Source organism: Megalobrama amblycephala, unplaced genomic scaffold (assembly GCF_018812025.1).
Source record: "Megalobrama amblycephala isolate DHTTF-2021 unplaced genomic scaffold, ASM1881202v1 scaffold436, whole genome shotgun sequence".
Taxonomy (NCBI): Eukaryota; Metazoa; Chordata; class Actinopteri; order Cypriniformes; family Xenocyprididae; genus Megalobrama; species Megalobrama amblycephala.
Genome location: NW_025953378.1, coordinates 156,599 through 179,572, shown reverse-complemented (window position 1 = coordinate 179,572; position 22,974 = coordinate 156,599). Strand labels below are relative to the sequence as shown.

At 36.9% G+C, this 22,974-nt stretch overlaps 1 pseudogene; it reads left to right on the top strand.

The window, feature by feature from the left end:
- The first annotated feature begins 19,001 nt into the window (after positions 1-19,001).
- LOC125261591 lies at positions 19,002-19,970 on the top strand (annotated as a pseudogene).
- Positions 19,971-22,974: the final 3,004 nt, after the last annotated feature.

The window sequence follows — 22,974 nt, the reverse complement described above, 5'->3', positions numbered from 1 at the left end:
TTTTTCCATTTACCAATGTGTTTAAAACATTAAGTTTGTCTATACTTATTCAATTTTACACTCTGTGTATAAGTAAATACCAGTGTATAATTTTTCAAAATGTGGTAAATATTTACAATAATTGTATAACTGCTGTTATTTGACGTAATTGTTTTGTAAATAAAATGTTTTCATGCCAACCAGATCAACTGAGTTCTTTTCAAATGGACATATAATTCCTTACATAATAATGTGATTGTTTGTATAGATTTAAGTAATGTTATTTATGTATTATAATTTGTATTATATTAAAATGCAAGTAAACATTTTGGCTGGGTAACAAATTTAAATGAAAAATGAATGAGCAGTATGGTAGATATATAAACGGGGCTGGGCCGTTTCTGGCGCGCTGTGCGCATTAGCGACGGGCCGATACCGGCTTGATTCCGGCAGTGTCGGCATGGTAACGGCTGCCGTGTCTGGCCCAATTGATTCGGCCCGGAATCGGGCAGTGAGTACGCAGGCATCCGGCCCCATCGCAGCAGATAGAAACGGGCCGAGTGGTAAGTCTCGAGAATCTAACCAGAACTGGCCCGATTGTATTTTGCTATCTGGGAGGGTTTACTGGGATTTTTAAAGTCACTATAAAATTCCAGAACAATAATTTATCTACTTTTTTATTTATTAGTTTACCAACTTAATGCAATCGATCTACCGGTGTGAAAATGCCATAGTTCTGAAACTGGGACGTAACTCTTTTTGGTTTAGTTCACTTTCACAAGGCAATATTTTAAAGTGTAGCAAAATGTGTTATGTAAGTCACATGCATTTACAACTGTTCTCTTATTAGTCAGTTTCCTCTGTCATCCATTAAAATGATTGACAAGTTCGCTCCACAAGATTATTGTGGCTTAATTTGTGACAGTCAAGACACACGCAAACACTATAGGGATGTAGCCATCATTCCTGCTGATGAATTATACCACGAAGTTGCACACACTCGCAAAGCATGCACAAGTACTTAAAATTAAAAGCAGCTTCTGACCACGAATGTCATTGCCTTTCACTTTTATTTTTCCAAACTTTATGAAAGATCACCTAATGAAAGGTTTGATTATTGTGTTTGTGAGAGGAACTGGAAGCAAGCAGAATACGGATGTTCTGCCGTTAAAAACTAAAATTAGAATTGATTCTGAAATTCTCTAAATCAATCTAGAACTCCTTTTTCTGGGAGGGGCTTTAAACACAAAGTTTACAACTCTCTATATAGACAAATTTGAAATGTTAAAATTTAAAGCTTACCCTCATCGACCTCTCTTCCTCTCTTGACTCCTTTTTTTGTTTTTCTCTGCGAAACAGAAGTTGATGTGGGACTGTCACCTATAAGTAATTAAAAACAATCAAATATTACTGCTTGGTTGTCTTGAAAAGTCATACAAACATACTTTTGATTAAAAGAGCTATATTTTTTTAAACAAGAACTGCATATATCAGCGTAATCACTAAAAGTACACACTCCTCACTTGTGTTCACATAAAAGCAGTGAGTTAACTGCTGGTGTACTTTGTGACTATGGTCACCTAAATAAGTGTTAATGTTTAGCCGTTTAAGATTATTCCGCCAAATAAATTAATGGTTTTCTCTTAAAAATGACCCCAGTGGCTAAAGTTACTACTTAAAATATAAAGATGTAGGACTACACAATATAATTGCATTTAAAATAAACCAGAGTGCATACATACCACATACTGAAGGATGAAGCGTGTCAAGGTTCTTCCCTCTCAAGGTCTCAGTGCCTTGCTCCATTGCAAACAGAAGCTTACTTATCTTAGCAATTTGAAAGGTTTTGTCAGTCTGTCGGTAAAAGTCATGGTGAACTCTGATGTCATGACCCATGAACCTTGCGACTTGCTCCAGCTCTTGCTCACTAAGGTCCAAGAGTTGGCAGAGTGTGGCAACCTGTTTTCTTAATTTAGTTGACCTTAGGAGTTCTGGGTTTTCTGCTTTGCTTTCTTCTGCATATTTACTCAGACAGTCACATCCACGTATGTTTGTCATGACACCGGGTCTTGCAAAGAGATAAGGATTATCAGCAGGTACACCAGCTTCTTCTCTTCTACGAACTAGCAAATCGATTGACTCTTTCATTCTCTTTGTCAAAAAAACAGGAACCTTCTTTCCTCGTTTCCCCCTGATTTCAATGCGGATTAAGATTTTGCTGAGCTCCTTTTCTAGTGGTGTCAATGTCTCGTAGATGTCCTTATTAATGGCAGTACAAGAAATGCTTGCCTTCTTGTAAATGTCAAGGGTCAAGCGTGACGCTTCCCCTTCACGACGTTTGTTAAAAATAATTACCTGTGCCAGAATACTTTCATTTAAAGCCTTGTATGCTTTAATACTCATCTGCTCCATCAGTGCAGCTCTTGCTTGATCTTCTACTGTTCTCAGATGATCTCTTAGACAAATCACATTTTTGGTAAGAGGGATGTCATCTTCTCTATTCCATTTTTTTCTCTTGAATAGTCTGGTGAGCAGTGATGGACACACTGTTTCTCCAGTTTTTTTCCAAAAGTTCAAAAATTTTTTTTGCTTTTTTCTCGGCCAGATCATTGTCATTCATGAGGGCTTGTCCGATCATGACCTCCACTGCCCCTTTGAGACAGAATCCAATTTTGACAGCAGTTGATGGTTTACCAAATTCATTTTTACCAGGGCTAAACTGTGTAAGACGTTTTGCTACGTTAACAACAAACTGAAATTTAGATGGGGTACACAAGTCTGCAAGACTTTTGACACTCTTGTCCATTTCCTTTGCTACCAACATGAACCGTCCAAGCTCCCTCATTTTCTGAGCAATGTACTGGTGCCTCGACTTCACGCGACCATGTTTTCCATACAGGGATTCACCATACTTGCAAATGAGAGAATCAGCTCTGATGTGAAACGAAACATCATCCTGACGCATATTATTGATGATTCTCTGAATTGCATCTGAAGAAACGGCTATAGGAAGCAGGCATGCAGCACGGCTCTGTACTCTCCCTCGTGTAGTTTTGTCTCATTATCTTTTACACATGACTTCTTGGTTTTACACGAAGACTCATGTCTCCACAGGTCATTTTTTTGAAACATACCGAAACAATACGGGCAAGGCAAATAATCCTTGACAGAGGCTTCATCAGAGGGCTGCTTCCATGTCACTATTTGTCCCCTGCCTTTTTCCAGAACTTCTGCATTGTGTTTAAAGTCTCCTTTATTCCGCAACTGTTCTAAAATAATCTTTCTTTCTTTTGACCGTAATGGAAAGCTGAAGGCATATGCCACATCTTTGATTCCGATATGCTTTCTCTCTAAATGCCTTGAAATCTTTGAGTGTGCTTGGCTACAGTACAGGCAATAATGTTTTTTGTCCCAAGCTCGTTTAAAGTCTTCCCTTTTTGTACAAGTTTTTAAGGTCACAGTTGATTTGCCTTTATTGGTTTTGTTTGTCTTGTGGTGTTTTTTGTGTCTTTTCACATAAGTTACAGGGTTTTTTTGTTTTTTATTGGTGCACTTGCCTCTTATCTGATCTTCATCTTCACTCAAAGTTATGTCTGAACATTCAAGTTCTTCAATGGACAGGCTCTTACGTGATACACCCTTGGCTGGGCTCAAATCTTCACTGCTCGATGATGCACTCTTGGGATCTGGATTGTAATCTGGGTCTAATCCTCCACAGCTGGAAACCTCAGATTCCATGGAGTCACTCTCTGGCTCCTCATGAATATCTTCTGACTGTAAGATAAAGTAATCATCATGAGATAAAGATTAACTTCATAAAGACACTTTACCATCATAGTTTTGAAGACGGGATATGTAAATTACTGATAACAAATTAGGTCAATTGTAAATTTGTATTATATGCAGGGGTGCACGTGACTTTTGGTCTGGCTCTCAAGAAAGCACCTGGAGATGCTGCTCAGTGCTCACACTTTACACATATCCTACAAGCTGTTGTCAGCACAAATGAAATTAAGTATTGCTTTATGTTATTCAGGTAAATTTGTGCATTTCGGTGCAGACATTAAATAATGTAAAAGAAGACTGTATAGTCTTCACTATATACATTAAATGTAATTAATTAATATGATCTATCTTTGCTAAAGCTACAAAAGTGATTTTCTCTTTCTCTTTTGTTGTTCAATTCAGATTGGTGGTGACAAACAGTTGCTCTTGGCTGCTGTCACTTTAAGACAAATGCATGGATATGATACACATCTGGTTTACTTTCCCAACTGTTTACAACACAGTCAACGCTTTATACTTGTTAAGATTTTAATGTAAAATATATAAAGGTACTGTCCTAATCATGATCGCTATCTTACCAGAAATGGAGTAAAATCCTACTCCAGCAAGTAAACATGTCCGTGTTCCTGTCCCTAATAATGCCAAAAATGTTGGTACTCAAAAGAGCCTCCCTTCATGTTTTCTGGTGTGCACCATTAATTTTTACCACACACGCGCACCAGTTATGTGCAAGCTAAGAAGCAATATGTATAAAGTATATGTATAAAGTATAACAAGGTTGGGTTGCTTAAACTGTCCATCATATTAATAATGGCTAGGCAATATAGGATAATTGTAAAAAAGTGTATTGTATTTCACCAGATTCTATAGTGTAAACATATTCAAGAGAGGGGATGCCAGATGCGCAAAAACAACAACAACAAAAAAACCCAGCATATTCGAATCCCAAATTTGAAAATCGAATACCAATGTACAACACGAATAATCAAATATTCTGGTCCAGCCCTAGTAATTAGTTACTTTTAGAGAAATTTTCGCAATACTGCATGCACAGAAAGCTGCCTCTCAAAATTTAATAGTGCATGATACTAAAACGAGATCCCTTCTGCATCTTTTTGCACTTGAATGGACAAATACTAACCCTTAACCTTTAGACCTACAATATGGGTGCACTAATGTGAGATAAAGGATTGGTTCACATTCAAATGAAAATTGTCTCATTTCCTCTCCCTCAAGCCATCCGAGGTGTATATGACTTTCTTCTTAAATAATTTAAAAATATTATAAAAATATGGCTCTTTTAAGCTTTGTAGTGGCAATGAACAGTTACCACCAGTTTAAAGCTCAAAAAAATGCATCCATACGTAACAGTTGGTGTTATGTTGAGATTCGTCTGTTCTTCAGAGGTCTTTTAAACAAATGAGATTTATATAAGAAGGAGGAAACAATGGAGTTTGAGACTCACTGTACGTCATTTCCATGTACTGATCTCTTGTTATTTAACTATGCCAAGATAAATTCAATTTTTGGATCTAGGGCACCTTTAATATAACTCTTATTGTGTTCATCTGAAAGAAGAAAGTCATATACACACAGGATGATGGAGGGAGAGCAAATCATGGACTGGTTTTAGTCTCAATCTCAACTCATGCTTTAACTCAAGATTATCTGTGCTTTAGTTAAGCATGAATTAATTAGTGCATTAGTATAGATCTACATCTGCTATACTGAAGCTGCCTAACAGTCATAAATTTTGATCTAGCAGCAATAATTCAGATTAACGACTTATTACGAAGATTCACACTGGTTCAATCAAATCACAATTGTTCTCTCATCCTCAACATATAATGGTCATTACAGATCTGGACATCTTTGGAATGTTATAAGTTTGTGTTGTATCATTTGAAATTTGTTTCCTTAATTAAATTTGTTACTATCAAGTACATTTGTATATACACATACCTGTGTTGACTTTCCTTCCATCGTTACCTAGACAACAAAAATTGAAAAATTATATATTAGTTTAAATTAAATAATTCCAGTCACAGGCTATACAGTAATACTAGACAGTAATGTTTTAGTATTTATTTATATGACAATAAAACCTCAGTATACACTAATATACTACATTAAAAATTACAAACATATTTATTCTGTAAAATTGACAATGTATAATATGCTCATAGTGAAGTTGTTACACAGATCCAAAGGCTTTTCTCTGACTTGTATTTGTTATTGCAGTTCAGTCGTCAGTAATTATGTATTTGTTCTTAACTTACTCCAGCTCATCTGTAGGGAAAGGACAGCGCGCTGATCTCCCCCTCCCCCACTCTCCCCTGCCCTCCCATCCCCCACACACTCACTCAAGAGGCCTGCGCTCATTAACAGTACCTGCGCTCATTAACAGTACTTAATTAATAGAAAAATAAAAAAGTCAGAGACCACAAAATCTTAAACATTTGTAAGAGTATATATAATTATATAAATGTATGCGCAAATGTTCGGCGCTCCCCGCCAGCACTCTCTCTAATAACCCTTCGCCCCCCCACTCCTTAAAATCAAAGTTACAAAAACAGAGAATACTACAGATATTAAAGATCATAAAACCTCACCCGCTCTGTAAAGGCTGCGCATCGATTATGATGAGCTCGTAGTCGCTCCAGTCTTCTCTTGAACCGCTCCAGGCCGCCTGCCACTCTCCTCCGTCATCTTAACAAGAGTGCAGGTCGAGGTGCAGGTCGAGGGCAGGGGGCGGGGCGATCAATTAACACGTTTGGGATTGAAGGGCAGCTCAGAGCTTGTGTTTAAAGGTAGCTCAGTGTCTCGCATTATTCACTAATACTACATTTAATATTAATAATTAAACAGTTCATTAAATTACATATTAACATGTTTAAATTGCCGTTTATTACTACAGTTCTCTGTAAATTAATTAACATGCTACAATTCCTCTGTTAAAAGAAAAATGTAACAATGCACATACATTTTAAAACAGTACTTTTAGAAAAGTTCCATTGTATTATTACTAGTGCTGTGTTTAAATTTAAAATTGAATAAAAATTCAAAAGTATATGCAGCAGGGCTTACTGAGTTACTAGTTTGTAGGCTCATATAAAGCCAGCTAAAACACAAAGTAATATGGATGTACACTAAACCGTTACAGCTACTGTGAAGGCACAGAGATTCCAAAAAGTCCAACTACAGGTCATGTGAGTGACCAAAATATGGAATTGGACCCAAAGCTTTTATTATACATGGTGGCCTTAAACAGATCTTTCAGTGTGAGACTATGAGACTATAACAACAACAAACCATGATCTTTTTTGATCTTATTTTCCCAATATTTTTTATCAATCCAACTACATCAGAATTAAAATGTCATCATGGACCATTTATTTAGGCACAATGTCTAACCTTAACCATAATCGTAACCCTAACCCTAACCCTAACCCTAACTGAATACTAACCCTAAACTAACTTAACTTTAACTGAATACTAACCCTAAACTAACCTAACTTTAACTAAATACTAACCCAAACTAACTTAACTTTAACTGAATACTAACCCTAAACTAACCTAACTTTAACTAAATACTAACCCTAAACTAACCTAACTTTAACCGAATACTAACCCTAAACTAACCTAACTTTAACTAAATACTAACCCTAAACTAACCTAACTTTAACCGGAATACTAACCCTAAACTAACCTAACTTTAACCAAATACCAACCTAAATATGTACTCACACTAGACACGGTTGGCACGGTATGGAGAGATCACACTCGTCCAATTTAGTTTTTTTCAATTGCTAACAAGCGTTTACCAATACTTGAAGTACTTTTTCTAAACTCTTAACGCAGCAACACACCTACATCACACAATTAGCCAAATAGTTAATTTTCTGCCCAAAACCATATTTTGTTAAAAAAACACAAACTCTACATTTCAAAATGCTAAAAACCTTTTTCAACACATACTAACTCTATCAAAACACAGCAAACCTGATTCAAAATCAAGTCGTTCTGTCAAAACATAATCATTGCGATTTGATTGACTATATGTTCATTGTTATATGTTCAAAACTGCATTAATTGTCATGTTTCAGTTCTACCTGCAGAAAATATGAAACCCATAGTTTTTAAAATTCAGTTTCCTTTTACTACAGTAATAGTATAATGCATGTAAGCCATTCTACATTTTTGGTTGAGTGTTGAATGTGTGCATTCTTGGCAGCAGAAGTGAGTCATTATTTTATTGAACGTACAGTAGAAAAAGAGAAGAAAGTAACAGAATTGCTCAGGGCAGACACTGGTCAGATGAGTCCCCTATGCAGGACTTCAGTGTCCCCCTTGGTTGAAATCTCTTTCTGGGGGTGGGTGTGTGGTGTTGATGTTGCCCATAGAGGGTGGGATGGTGTCCCCTTGATAGCTAGTGCCTTACGCAGACCACATATTCTGCATATATGGAACAATGGTAATGGAATCGTTGTAGTAAAATTGTTGTAGTATGAAGCTTTTTCTGAAATGAAAACATGAAATTGCTGCCATTGATCAACAACAAATCCAACATACATGGTCTTTGGTTATTATGGAAGCTTTTTTTCCTCCACAAAATAAAAAAGCATAAAAGGTTATTATGACTTTTATCAAAAATATTTTTTATTTTGCAATTAATGATTGTGAGTTTTCATCTCACAGTTCTGACTTTTTTTCTCCGAATTGTGAGATATAAACTAGGAATTGAGAGGAAAAAAGTCAGAATTGTAGTGAGATAAAAAGTCACAATTTTTTTTTTTTTTCATTTTCTATGCATGGCAGAAATAAGCTTCTACATGTGTAAGGGGGAAAACCATAGAGAAAACCATTTTTTCCCCAGTACTGCTGTTGTTGCAAAAGTATAGGTTTTATCTTATATTTAAAGATTGGAACATTAGGTCTTCATATCTAACTTGCTGTGTTTAAGCATTTGCAAATAAGATGAGAAAGATCCATGATTTGGTATGGGGTAAGCTTATATGAAAAGAAAATGTAAGCATTTTAGAAAAGTGTTAATTGACTGCATTTTCGTGTGAAAACGACCATGAATTGTGTTAATAGTATGGCCACAACAGACGGATGTTCTGCTAAATGTGTTTAGAGTTTTGAAAATGTGACTACAGATTGGACAAAAGTATATTAGCAATTGAAAAAAATTGTAAACAGACTTTGGAGATCAAACATGCTCAGGTACGGTTCAGATAACCTAGTGTGAGTACACCCTTAGAAACAATGAACAACTCAGGACATCAGTGGTTTTCCATATCAACAGAAAAATATCCTGGGATAACCTTCACTCCAGTTCAAGAGAAGAATATATTGTTGTGACTTATGAATTTGCACATGATTTGTCTTAAAGCATATTAAAAACATCACATATACATATAAACAACATAAAAAAAACTTGATTTTCACCACAGGGGGACTTTAAGAGTGAAATCAGGGATGTTGCTCCATGTCTATATCCTGATCAGCTAGCTTTTGCAGTGCTGTGCTAACTCAGAGGCTTGAGGAGGGATGTAAACATTCACCAGCTACGGGTGGACCTGAGCCCAATCAGTCAGTTGTCTCACAAGGTAGCCCAATGAGTGAAGTCTGTGGCAATCATCAAGAAAAGTTCAGTTTTGTAAAATCATAGTGCTGTAATGCATTTAGCAGTCAGACTGCAAACAGCCCTGTGCCTCCCCTCCCCCACACACACATTACACAGAGGGGCACACAGAAGTTTAGCTAGGTGTGTTAAACTAAAATGAAACAGCAATTTACTAAAATTTGTGTCAAAAAGACATTGTTGGACTATAACTAAATAATTGCAGTGTTCAACTCTAAGCCCCGTCGTCTCCTGTTATAATCATTGAAAGTAAACCAAACTAGATTTTGTTTATTTCATATGGTTTCATGTAGTAACTGAGCCATACTATGACCAACCATTGATTTTACATACTGTCCACTAATGTACTCTCACTACTGATTTCAACAACATGCTAATGCTGTTCTTATTATTGTGTTCTTAATGCTGTTTATGATGACATACATGCTTATGTTCTGCTTAAACAGTGCTGTATTCAAGCAAGTGTAGTTGTGTTGGCCTATTTCATAACAGATGCATTTTAGGCTAGGCCTACTTGATTATATTTATGTCCACCTACATTGTGATTCCTAGCTATGCTAGTGGACCAGCAAGATCATGGAGAACTCTAGCAGTGAATACAAAGGCTTGCAGTTAATGAAGACGGCTTCAGCAGGAGGGTGGTAAAGCCTGTTTGAGTGTGTGAGGGTGCCCAGTAAATTTTCTTAATTAAATGTAGGGTTGCCAACCGTTCCGTACAATACGGAATCGTCCCGTATTTAAGAGTTCAAAGCAGCATTATTAACGCAGTTTGTCCTGTATCAAGCTACATGGCAATTAGAGAGTCGATTATACATTTACAGTTTGTAATGTGCGGCTAGGGCGTGTACTGTAACTAAATCATAGACAGAGTTTGTGTACGTGTGTGGGGTTGGTTTGTGAACCACTGGTTTAGCGAAGTCCGCTCACGTGACAGTGACTGATCTTTCCCACTGGTTGTTGCTACGTTACCTGGATGACCTGAAACATCCAGGCGGGATGCTAGATGACAGCGGCGGGAGGTTTATCTTGCAGTGAGTAACATTATTATTATGAATCATGATGGCAAATTGTCCACATTGTAGAAGAAAAAAAAACGTTAACAAAAACATAAAACAGAATGGGAGACGGAGAACCCATTGCTTGGTGAAGTCAGGGGAAATATGTATATGGAAAATTGCAAGTTATGTCGGAGAGATTTCTTTGTAAGCCATGGTGTAGTTTGTGACGTTAACACGACAGAACGACCAACAGCAAAAGACCCACTTTCAAAATAAAAATACCATTTTCTTAAATGTACATAATCTATTTCTCATAATTTTTGCCTTCACAATTATGTGGTAAAATTTGTGCAGACAGGGGTTTGTGTGTAATGTAATTTGTGTGACATTTTAAAATTACATTAGAATTTGTTTTAGAATTATTCATAAATAGATCAAGTAAAATCAATATGCTAATATCTAATATTAACATTTAACATTTATTAAAGGAAAAAAGTTATTTTGTCAAATACTACAGTATATTTTGAGTGTCCCTGTCATGTTCCCTGTATATCCTCTGTTTGTGCACCTCATGTTTCTCTGCTGCTCCCCTTGTTTGTTGCCATGGACACTCATTGGACCACTCCCCCTTGTTAACTCCTCATCTTGTTTGTGCCTGTGTGTAAATAGTCCCTGTGTTTCACTTATGTGCTGCTGAGTATTGTTTAGCCATTGTTTATCGTAGTCTTCGTGTTCTTTGCTCCTTGCCTGTGTTTTGACCCTGGACTTGTTTCTTTGTTTTATTATCATTTGCTGCCCATCCTGACCCTTGCCTGTGTTTTTGGATTACCCTTTGCTTTGCCTTCTTGTACCTGTTTGCCGGTGTTCGACCTTCCTGCCTGTTTGACTACGCTCTTCTGTGAATAAAGCTCGCATTTGGATCTTATACTTATACTGTCCCTTATACTGTCCCTTATTTTTACTTAAAAGTACCAAGATTGTCCCGTATTGTTCTTTGCTGCAGTTGGCAACCCTAATTAAATGGCAAAAGGCAGATGGGCATGCATAGCCTAATGTCCAGCAGTTTTACCCTATTAAAAGTTACTGGACAAAAGTTATTAAAGATAGGACCAACAAACAATAAAAGCAGAAAAACTGGGGAGCTCCAAGCCAAGGTACCCATCAATAACATGTTTGTCAAATTAGCTAGTTATAGAGCTTGTTTAAATAAGGAGCAGATGAGGCAATGGAAAAGCATATGGAATTATTTACAAACACACACATATATATATATATATATATATATATATATATATATATATATATATGGAATAATATACAATATGGAATTATATACAAACCTTAATGTGAAATGTATTATAATAATCTTGTTTGACAAATTAGTCTGTTTAAATTCAGAGTTGTTAAAAATCTGTAATCCTTGTTAATAAATGATACCTTTATAAAAAAAAGTACTATGGATTTACTGTCATAATATTGTAATTACCATGATTTTCCATCAGTAATATCCATGGTAACTTGGTTTTAAAAGTAGCAACCATAAAATATGATCTAAATAATATATATGGTTAACTTTTGTAGTTAATATGTTGTTTATATTTAATACATTTTAAAGAACATTCAAAGTAAAATTAGTAAAAAATTAAAATTAGTAAATATTTTTTGCAGAATATTACAATATCACAGTGAAGTTGACCTTTGACCCTTTGACAGCACCTAATAACTGTACTCTATTAAATTCTACTCAGTTTATCTTTGCATCTATGTGAACATTTGTGTCCAGTGTGCAGATATTCCTAAGCCGTTTCTGAGATATGGCGCTCACAAGTTTTAATTATAGCCAAGGTCAAGTTTTGTGAAGTAACAGTGACCTTGACCTTTGATCTCCAAATTCTGTTCAGTTCATTCTTGATCCAAATTGAACATTTGTGACAAATTTGAAGAAATTCCCTACAGGCGTTCCTGAGATATTGCATCGTCTATATATGGGCGCAGTGAATGTGAAAAAACGATAGGGGGCGATAGAGAGCAAAATGTGTGTGTATGCAGGGGTCACACACACACATTTTTTCTCAGTTTACCATCAATCTGAGGACATCTCTGAAACATTGAGAGAAGCCTTTATAACACCAATGGAGGCCATTACAGTGAAAAAAAAGTGAGGACCGGCCTAAATGTCCTCACTTTGCAAAAAGGTCCTCACTCCAAAGGTTAAAAACCCACACTGGTCCTCACAAAGATAGCCATGCAAACACACACACACACACACACACACACACACACACACACACACACACACACAGAGACACAGACACACACAGACACAGACACAGACACACACACACAGACACACACACACACACACACACACACACACAGAGACACAGACACACACAGACACAGACACACACACACAGACACACAGACACACACACACACACACACAGACACACACACACAGAGACACACACACACACACACACACAGAGACACAGACACACACACACACACAGACACAGACACACAGACACACACACACACACAGACACACACACACACAGACACACACACACACACACACACACACACACACACACACACACACAGAGACACAGACACACACACACACACACACACACACAGAGACACAGACACACACAGACACACACAGACACAGACACACAGACACAGACACACACACACACACAGACACACACACACAGACACACACACACACAGACACACACACAGACACACACACACACACACACACACACACACACACACACGATCTTTGCCTGTGACTCGACTCTTTTTGTCTGCCGCCTGCCACGACCATTGCCCGTTCCTGTTTATGCCTCTGCCTTTGCCCTGTCTGCATTGCAAGTTGTTCAATAAAAGCTGCAAATGGATCCCCACTCTGTTGACCCTTCATTACAACACTGTAACAAAAATACCTCTTACTGGGATTCAGGAATTATTTTGCAGCTCAACGTCTACTACACTATACAAAAATACATTTACAGATACAGTAAAATACAGCAATGAACTTTTGGAGGGATTATTTTTTCTGTTTTCATTTTACTATTATAAATTGATCTTGCAGTAGATGAAAAGTATGAGAAAAATAAGAATGAACTTAGTATGCCACACAATACAGTATAGTGTCAACTGCAGTAAAAGTAAATTCAGCATCCTCTGCACATTTGGCTAAATTTCATTACAGTACAGTACTATAGCAGTGTATTGGTCTTCTGACATTAGACTATATCCCTAGGCAGTCATTTCTCAGTTGTGTAAAAATACAGTACACAACACGTGGCTACAAAAAAGTTGACTATCACATGTTTCAGGGTGTAAAACATGCTCCAGTTTACTGTACATAGAATAGTGACATTTCCCTCATCTAAAGTACTGTGTAAGTTTAAATCCTCTGTAAATTATTCAATCAGCTCTCTCTCTAAGATTTTGACTGGTGTGTCATCAGTTTTGTATGGAAGCCCATTTCCACCACAGTTGAGTGAAAAAATATAATTCTGTAAGTCATAATAATGAGAAACTTTCTCATAATTATGACTTAGTATGTCGCAATAATGAGTAACTTTCTTGTAATAATGACTTGATTATCTCATAATAATGAGAAATTTTTCTCATAATAATGACTTAACATCTTATAATAATGAGAAGCTTTTTCATAATAATGACTTAACATCTCATAATAATGAGAAACTTTCTCGTAATAATGACTTAACATCTCATAATAATGAGAAACTTTCACGCAATAATGACTTAACATCTTATAATAATGAGAAAATTTTTCATAATAATGACTTAACATCTCATAATAATGAGAAACTTTGTAATTATGACGCATTGTGCGCTTGTGCTACGCTATACTATACTATAGCCTACATAGGCGCCGATGTTGCTGGTGCTGATTCTTGCTAACGGTGGGCCTCCGCGTGAATCATGGATTTTAAACAAATAGAGAAGTATTTCAGACGAGGACTAACAAATCGTGAAATACTAACTCTACTGAAAGAGGTACATGGAGTCAACATTAGCAATCGCACCCTTGAGCGGCTTTTGAGCAAACACCAGCTTTGGAGGAGGAAGAACAAGACTGATGAAGCTGGTTGCTAGACGAGGGAGTTGACCTGAGGTCTAGGAATCGACTTCGCCGTTGAGTGTATTTCAGCCGTGGACCTAATTATGTGTGGCATATCGATGGATATGATAAATTAAAGCCATACGGAATTGGTATAAGTGGGTACATAGACAGGTTTTCCAGAAAAATAATGTGGCTCGAAGCGTACAGAACAAACAATGATCCTCGGGTTATTGCTGGGTACTTTATGACAGCTGTCATAGAAGCGGAGGGCTGCCCCCCTATGGTGAGATTGGATCTCGGCACAGAGAACGTCAGTGTTGCCAAGATGCAGAAATCATGGGACGCATCCCGACTCTACTTGTGTCAGTTTTGGCCCAAGCATCAGCAATCAACAGATTGAGAGATGGTGGCTTACACTTAGAAGTCAGTGGATCCAGTTTTGGATGAACCTGTTCGACAATCTAATAGAGGATGGACATTATGCTGAAACTTTCATGGACAAATGTTTGATCCAATTCTGTTTTCAAAACATAATACAGGTGAGTCACATGTTGTATTTTGATCATTTGTATTTAAAGCATATAGTTCACTCAAAATTAACATTTTTCTTTCACTCACCCTCATTTTGTTCCAAACCTGTACAAGTTTCTTTCTTGTTGAACATAAAGAAAGATGTTCTGAAGAATGATGGTAACCAGACAGTTTTGTCTCCTTTGACTTCCAAATAGTATATAAAAAATTCAATAAATATATTAAACACCAAATAGCATATAAAAAAATAAAAAAAAATATTTGGTTACCAACATTCTTTAGAACATATTTCTTTATGTTCAACAAGAAAAAAGAAACTCATAGGATATAGGCCTAGGCTTGGAACAAAATGAGTTTATGACAGAATTTTGGGTGAACTATCCCTATAAGTCTATTAAACATTCTGTGGACTACAATTACTTTGTATCTCTAAAGTAGTGTTGGGTAGATTACTTATGAAATGTAATCTAGTTACATTGCACATTGCATTAAACCTGTGTGTGCGCAAGACCCCACAGAATTTTGGTGCAACGACTCACTCATTAAATGTATCATTTAATTTTCCCAATTTCATATCTCTATAGACTCTAAAACATTTGTCATGTTTCTGCAATTGTAATATCTGGGTAAATGCATTTACACTTCAGATTTTTTTCATATACTGATTGATCATTTGAATGGTAAAAACTTAAAGTTTCTTTCTATTTGTATTATTTTTTTTTATTATTAAATCTAATAATTTGACATAAAAGATGACACTTCATAAAAATAGAACAAAAATGGTCCCTATAAAAAAATAAATAAATAAATAAAATAAAAAAGGCCCTGGAAATAAATTTAAGGGGGCATGGACCCCCAGCCTCCTATAAGACCTTCCCTGCAGATAGGTAATGCAATCTATGTAATCAAGTAACTGTAAGCTGCAAACATGGCAGCCGTTAACTACCCAACACTTCTCACAATAAAGTAATTGGTAAATTATGTTATGGAAAAATATTTTTTTTTGTAAGGGTGCTATGGTAACCTTACTGACTAAAGATTACGAACCCATCATTTAAGTGACATTTTATTCATTTTATTTTTCAAGAGGAACTGGATCAAGTGACATCATCATGGAACAATCATAGAATACGATCAGTACATAACTCTAGATATCCAAATGGTCGCCCAGCTATTATGCATGCAGTACCACAGTTATATGGTGCCAGAGCTTACTTACACCCTGTAGGCTTACAAGAAGTTGAAGTGTGTTTGGAGGAATGTGTATTCCCATCTGACAAAGATGTGTTTGATGCCTTTGTTCTCCTCATTACAGAACACAATCTGGATATGTCAAAGGATGTCTATTCAACTGTGGATATTTATATAAAGCTCAGGGAGTTGATAAATGAGGAACTAAGTGACATGGTTTAAAATTATTTGTGAAATGTATAATTTGATTGCACTGGAAGCATATCGAAAAACAAATGTTATTCTCTGCTTAGTAATATACAAAAAAAAGTTGATGTCGAGCAACAATAAATTGATATGATCACAATGCATCCCTTTTTGATTTATACACTGTATTTCACTTTATTTGTGTCAACCTTAACATATACTTTTTATTCTGTGGAACACTTAATTGAAATGAAAATGGCAGGCCTACTAATGTTCAAAATAATTAATTAAAAAACAAAACAAAACAGCATGGGTTTTATACTGCACAAGCAAAGCAAGCAGGCAATTCTTTAAACAAAAAAAGTGTAAAGTTTATGGTTATGTACAGTATTCAACAGGATTGGGTGTACTTTTGTTGGAAAACAGAACAACATATCTTTGCATTGCAACATATCCTTAAGACATACCATACAGAAAGGAAAGCAATGCTTACTGTAGTCACTAACAAATTTTCAACTATCAGTAACACTATAAACACAGAGCAATGCTAAAACGGGTTTGGGTGTAGTGCTATTGGGTCAAAGCAAAAAAACATCCATATCTTTGCACTGAAATTCTACAATATTTGTATACAAAAGAAAGGAAATGTTCAGCAGTGAGCAGCAACTGCAAACAGTTTTAAAATAAAATTGATTAACATTAACACTTTATTGTAGTTATAAAAGTCTTTAAAACTGAGACTACAGACTATACTTTTACATTTAGAGGCGGTAGTCTTTTCTAACTTCATTAATTAGATAATGTGGTGCCCTTGAGTTAGCCTCTAGAGGGAGCTCTTTGTGTGAGAGTATGGAGGATGTGAAAAGAAGTGAAGTAGTGATACATGAGATGTGAATAATAGGCCGTTTCTCAATATGTGTACTTGTCTGTACTTGTGTTCTTGTGAACTTGTGAAACGTCATCAGTCGCTGTCCAAGTACTGTTCCAATTCAAAGTTCGCATCGAGCCAAGTTCAGTTCAAATCCCCGGATGTGTTCTTGATCCGCCCCTTTTATCGAGGATGCATTGAGAGGTGACTTGTGCAGACTTGAGACAGCCAGGTATCCCAGAATGCATCTCGCACTAACCAGCAAGTGTCAATAGTAAAGGAGAAAACATATTTAAAAAAAATGACATTTTTGAAAATGTAAACATATTACTGTTATTATGTCATGATATGTAGTTTTAAGAATTTTTCAGGCGAAAATGTGCTGGTTTAAAGCTCAAATTTGTGGTTTATTGATAAAAATAGCGCCTTTCTGAAAATTTGATCTGACGTTGTCGGAGTTGTGAGATCCAGGCGATCACCGGACGCTCAGCGCTCATGTGCCCAGCCGAGAGCAGCCTTACCTCGGCTAATCCTTCTGATGTTTGCCGCTGGCTCTGTTTTGTCTGAGGGCAACGTGACGTTTCATAACTTTATATATGGCTATTTAACTTTTGTATCATACTAAAGCATTTTGTACGCTTGACTGAATTGTTTGCTTTATTTCTTATTGTATATTACCTTTTATAATGGCTATTATTGATCATTAAAACTGACATAAAACAAATGACATGGTTTTGTTTTATGTTATAGCCTATTTCATTTTATTACAGTGAATAGTACAGTGCTAGTAGTACAGTGATAGTATTACATTTAATATTTTTGAAATATATACGAAAAGAAGCAGGGTTGTTTAATATTTCGTTTTGTTATAGCCTATATGCAGACATTGCAGATAATCAATCACTCGTTACCTGAGACTATTAATATGTTTTTGTTTGTTTTTTTAAAATAAAACGAAAAGAGGCAGAGTGGTGTTTTATAACAAATTTCGTTTTATTGTTGGCTAAAACATACATAAAGAGATAACCGGAGAAGCCAGAGCGAGCTGAGTGACGTGAATGCATGTGATCAAAACAGAGCCATCAGCTGAGCCACTCGGATATTACGAGGTGTAACCCAGCCAGAACTAGAGAGCTATTTTTGATTATTATTGATAATTTTAAATATATATTTAATATAATGAGATGCAAAAGCCTTTAAGTGCTGTCTGAAATTTTCTTCTAAAATGAGCATTTTTATCAAGCTCATATGTTTATGTTTAGTTAACTTTAATGGCAATGAAAATGACCTATTAAATGCCAATAAAGTGAAATTACTGAACCAAAAGATACTAGCTTGAAAAAACGCTCATTTTAGAAGAGAATTTCAGACGTCACTTAGAGGCTTTTGCATCTGAAGTCTTTATATTAAATAAAATAAGTAATACATTATAACATAACATAGTATTGTATAACATTACATAGTATTGTATAACATTACGTATAGTATTCCCACTGTTGATTGCAATCATTTTTCAATATGGATACTTTTGTCTCCCCATAGGTAAACCAGCATATGAGATGGACGAGTCTCATCCAGACTGGGCTCCAACCTTACACCTGGGTCACTGAAGTCACAGCCACAGTGTCAGATCGGCATGGCAGCAGACAACATAGACGCCATTTGAGAGAATCTGAGGGAGGAGGCCAAAGTGAACAAAACAACATGAATGAAGATGAGAGAGATGGAGTCCAAGAACATGCAGAAGAAGAACGATATGTGGATCAAGCAGAGGCAGGAGCTGCAGAAGAAGAAGAGGAGCATGGGGATCAAGCAGAGGCAGGAGCTGTGGAAGAGGAGGAATATAGTGAACAGACAGAAACAGACAAACCAGCAGCTAAGAGACTTAGAGTAGAATGCCAGTTCTGTGAGCAAAGCAGTGCAGAACTAAACCGTGTTTTGCAGGAAAATAGGGAGCTCAAGTCTGAGCTAAACAAGCTGAAGATGGATGAAGAGTTTTTCAGAGATAATACAGAGAAGGTACAATATTATACAGGCCTGAGAGACACTGTTTACAAGCCACAATGCCACATCAATTTTTGGAAGCTTTTGGGAAGCGTGTTGCAATTATTGTCGACTGTTTTGAAATACGTACAGAGAGGCCATCAAATTTAATGGCGCGCGCACAATCCTTTTCCCACTACAATAACGCACACACAATGAAATACTTGATTGGAATTACACCCCAAGGCCTAATTTCATTTATTTCAAAGGGATGGGGGGGGACGAGCATCTGACAAGCACATAACTGAGAATTATGGACTTCTTAACAAACTGTTACCTGGCGATTTAGTGTTGGCGGACAGAGGCTTTGATATTAAAGACAGTGTGGGAATGATGTGCGCGGAAGTTAAAATTCCTGCATTCACTAAAAGCAGATGTCAACTCGATGCTAAGGATGTGGAAGACACACGTGCTATAGCACACCTTAGGATACACGTAGAAAGGGTAATAGGTAGCTTGCGCAATAAGTATACACTATTACAATACACAGTACCAATTAGTTTGTTGCTTCCCTGTAAGGATGAAGAATTTACCCTTCTTGATAAGATTGTGAATGTTTGCTGTATTCTAGTTAACATGTGTCCAAGTGTTGTTGTAAGGCCAGATGAAACTGAAAAATGTGCATGCTGAACGGTAAAAAGACCCCAGGAGAAATGTTTGTTTTGTATTTGGTGTGTGTGAATGTGTGGTACCCTCCTGAGATTGAACATGTTTGTATTTTTTGTGTGGGGGTGTGTGTACCTTCCTTAGAATGAACATGGTATGCTATTTGTACATTAAATACTTCAGATGACAATTTGATAATTAAAAATGTATATATTTTAATAAAATCTGCAAAGTGCAATGTTTAGTTTCTTGTGCTTCTTTGAAACACTGAACTTCAAGTAACAAACTTCAAGTAACAAACTTCAAGTATAACACTTAAATACTTAAAAAACAAAACAAAAAAAACCTTAACTGAGTAGGCATAAGTGCAATTCTTTAATAAACAGCTACTTCTTTACTACTGCTCTTTTTCATTTGGAACATGAGGCTGCATGTCCTTTGAGTAATATTTTGCCACAAGTTCTGGGATGCACACTTTCTTGAAGAATTCTTGTGCTTTTTTTAGACGAGGTTCCCAGAAATCCTGGTCTAGAAAGACATGCACCACAGTGAAATCATTTTCAGTCCAAACAACAAGATCACAGTGATTAGCTTGGGTGACATAAATCTGTGTCTGGATCTGTGTGTAGAAGCGGTGGTCTCTTTTCAACTGAAGGTTGTTTGAGGACAACTGGAGACAAAAGTCTTTGTCCTTCATGGCTAATGCCTGTTGGATGCTGCAGGACCGATACTTGTAAGGACATTTCACCTCCAGGCAGCCCATCCGGTGATGCTCCAATTTCAGGGAAGCTGCTGTTAATTATGAAGCCACATGGTTTGATTTTGAAGTTTGTGTGAGATGCAGCTGTGGATTCAGTGTAGGCCTTTCTAACATCCCCCTCATGACTGATACCCCATCTAGTTTGGACAGTTGATATTGTGTGCTGTGCGTGTGGGTAACACACCTGCTTCAAAATTGTGTGGGATGGCCTCTCCAGAGAGGTGGCATATACAGCATGCATTTTTGACGCCGTAATTCTTCCACTTCTGTAATCATGCCACGCAGACGACAGATGTTGTTGCCTGGTGTACTCTTCTACAGCTGCTGCCTGCTCGTCCGTCACACATACAGCATTCATGTTCTTCTCACAGGACAGCAGGACAGCAGACAGGTCACTGGCATCTATGCTTTCATCATACAGGGATTGAGGTAAAGCAGAGGATGGTGCAGCAGCTGTGTGTTGTGTGTATTGTGCATAATACTTCTCCATCCCTGATAAACCAACGGCCTTGCTATGGTGCAGTAACGTATCAAGTAGTGGTGATAAATCTTCAAGATTACCTGGAGGAGTTTTCCGTTTCTGTGCCCGACTTCTTATGGCTGGTGCTGTAGACTGTGTATTTATTCGCTGGTCTAATGTCTTCCTTTGTGCAACTGAGGAGGTGTAGTCGATCCTATATCCCACTTCTGGGTGAATCTTGCTCAAGTTACTGGGCAAAACCCAGTATGCTGGCACATCAGTGACCGTCTTTGTGCCGCGAATTCGAACTGTTGCCTCCAACTTAAACAAGAGAGCACCAACATGAGTACAGGTCTCAGCTACCCCTGCCATGCAGGTACAATGGGCACACTCCACCTTCCCAGCACTGCTCACAATGACCCAGGCCTTTAGAGGAGGCTCATTCAACCTCTGTGAGTGCATAACCTGTGTACATACAGAACAACAGTAAATGAAAAGAACAGGTAGGTGTGTGTGTGTGTGTGTGTGTATATATATATATATATATATATATATATATATATATATATATAAAATCCTCCTGACTACCAGGATAAAATGGATAAATTTAGTATTTTTTCAGGTCATTACATTGTTTAGAGCATTAAAAAAATTATATTTTTCTTATTAAAATATATATTTTCTTATTTTATTTTTATTATATTTATAAAATATTAACATAATATTTTATTTATATTTTATGTCACATCCTCTGTAGAGGACATCGGGACTTTAAAAGTCCTGTTTGTAAAAAAATAAAAAGACATGAATAGGCATGAAAAGGGAAAAACAGTGGGATTTTTGTTTTAATCACAAATCAGTTTTCATATTTTATACCAAACTTTATATAAAGATGATTCTCAACAATGTTATGAACAATATATATTTAAAAAAAAAAAAAACATTTTTCTTTTCCATTATATATGTAGCGTATGCACACGTATCAGGATAATCAATAAACTTTGGAATGTTCAGAACGCTTTTAGCATGCTGGACTGGGTTGTAAAACCATCCCGGCTCTGAACAGATCTGCCAAAGATGAGCCCACTTGACACTTTTGTGGACCTGCGAGGGTAAACAGAAAGTGCAACTTCCTCACTTTGGTGACTTCAAAAGGAGCACCCCCCCCCCCCCCCCCCCCAGAGACTGACCAGATCCACATTCCAACACCCCACACACACAGGGACACACAAAGACACACACACAGACACATACAGAAACACACAATCATACATTTTTAACTGTATGTGAACTACCACTATGCTGGAATATATATATGATATATTTTAGAGCCTATGCATGTTTCCTAGTGTTTAAATGAGTGTATTTGTGCTAGTGTGCATTTTAATAGGGGAATCCTGTCTGTAAACCATAACTTCTTGTCTATGCCTTTCTGATCTGTCGAGTTTGATCTCTTCGTAAAGCTCCGGACTCGAGCTATTCACTGAGGTGGGTCACACAGCTGACAAATGCATTTTTCTATGTGTTTAATGATACTGTGAAGAACGCACTCCATTTCGAAATCTGATCTGAGAGTCATAAATCATGCAGATTAAGTCGTGAGGCCAAACAAAGGGAAAGCTTTCCCGCCAACTTTGCACCCATGTTATTGGCCACCCCACCTCAAGGAGGTGTGTCGGCTTATCTGTCATAAAAGCAAAGACGCACAATTTCTGTGCTCTCTCTCTCCCGATTTGTCTCACGAGCATCTCGTGCACGTTTTTCCCGGACATCTCCGGTGACCACGCGCTGCCATCGCGCTCAGCTTC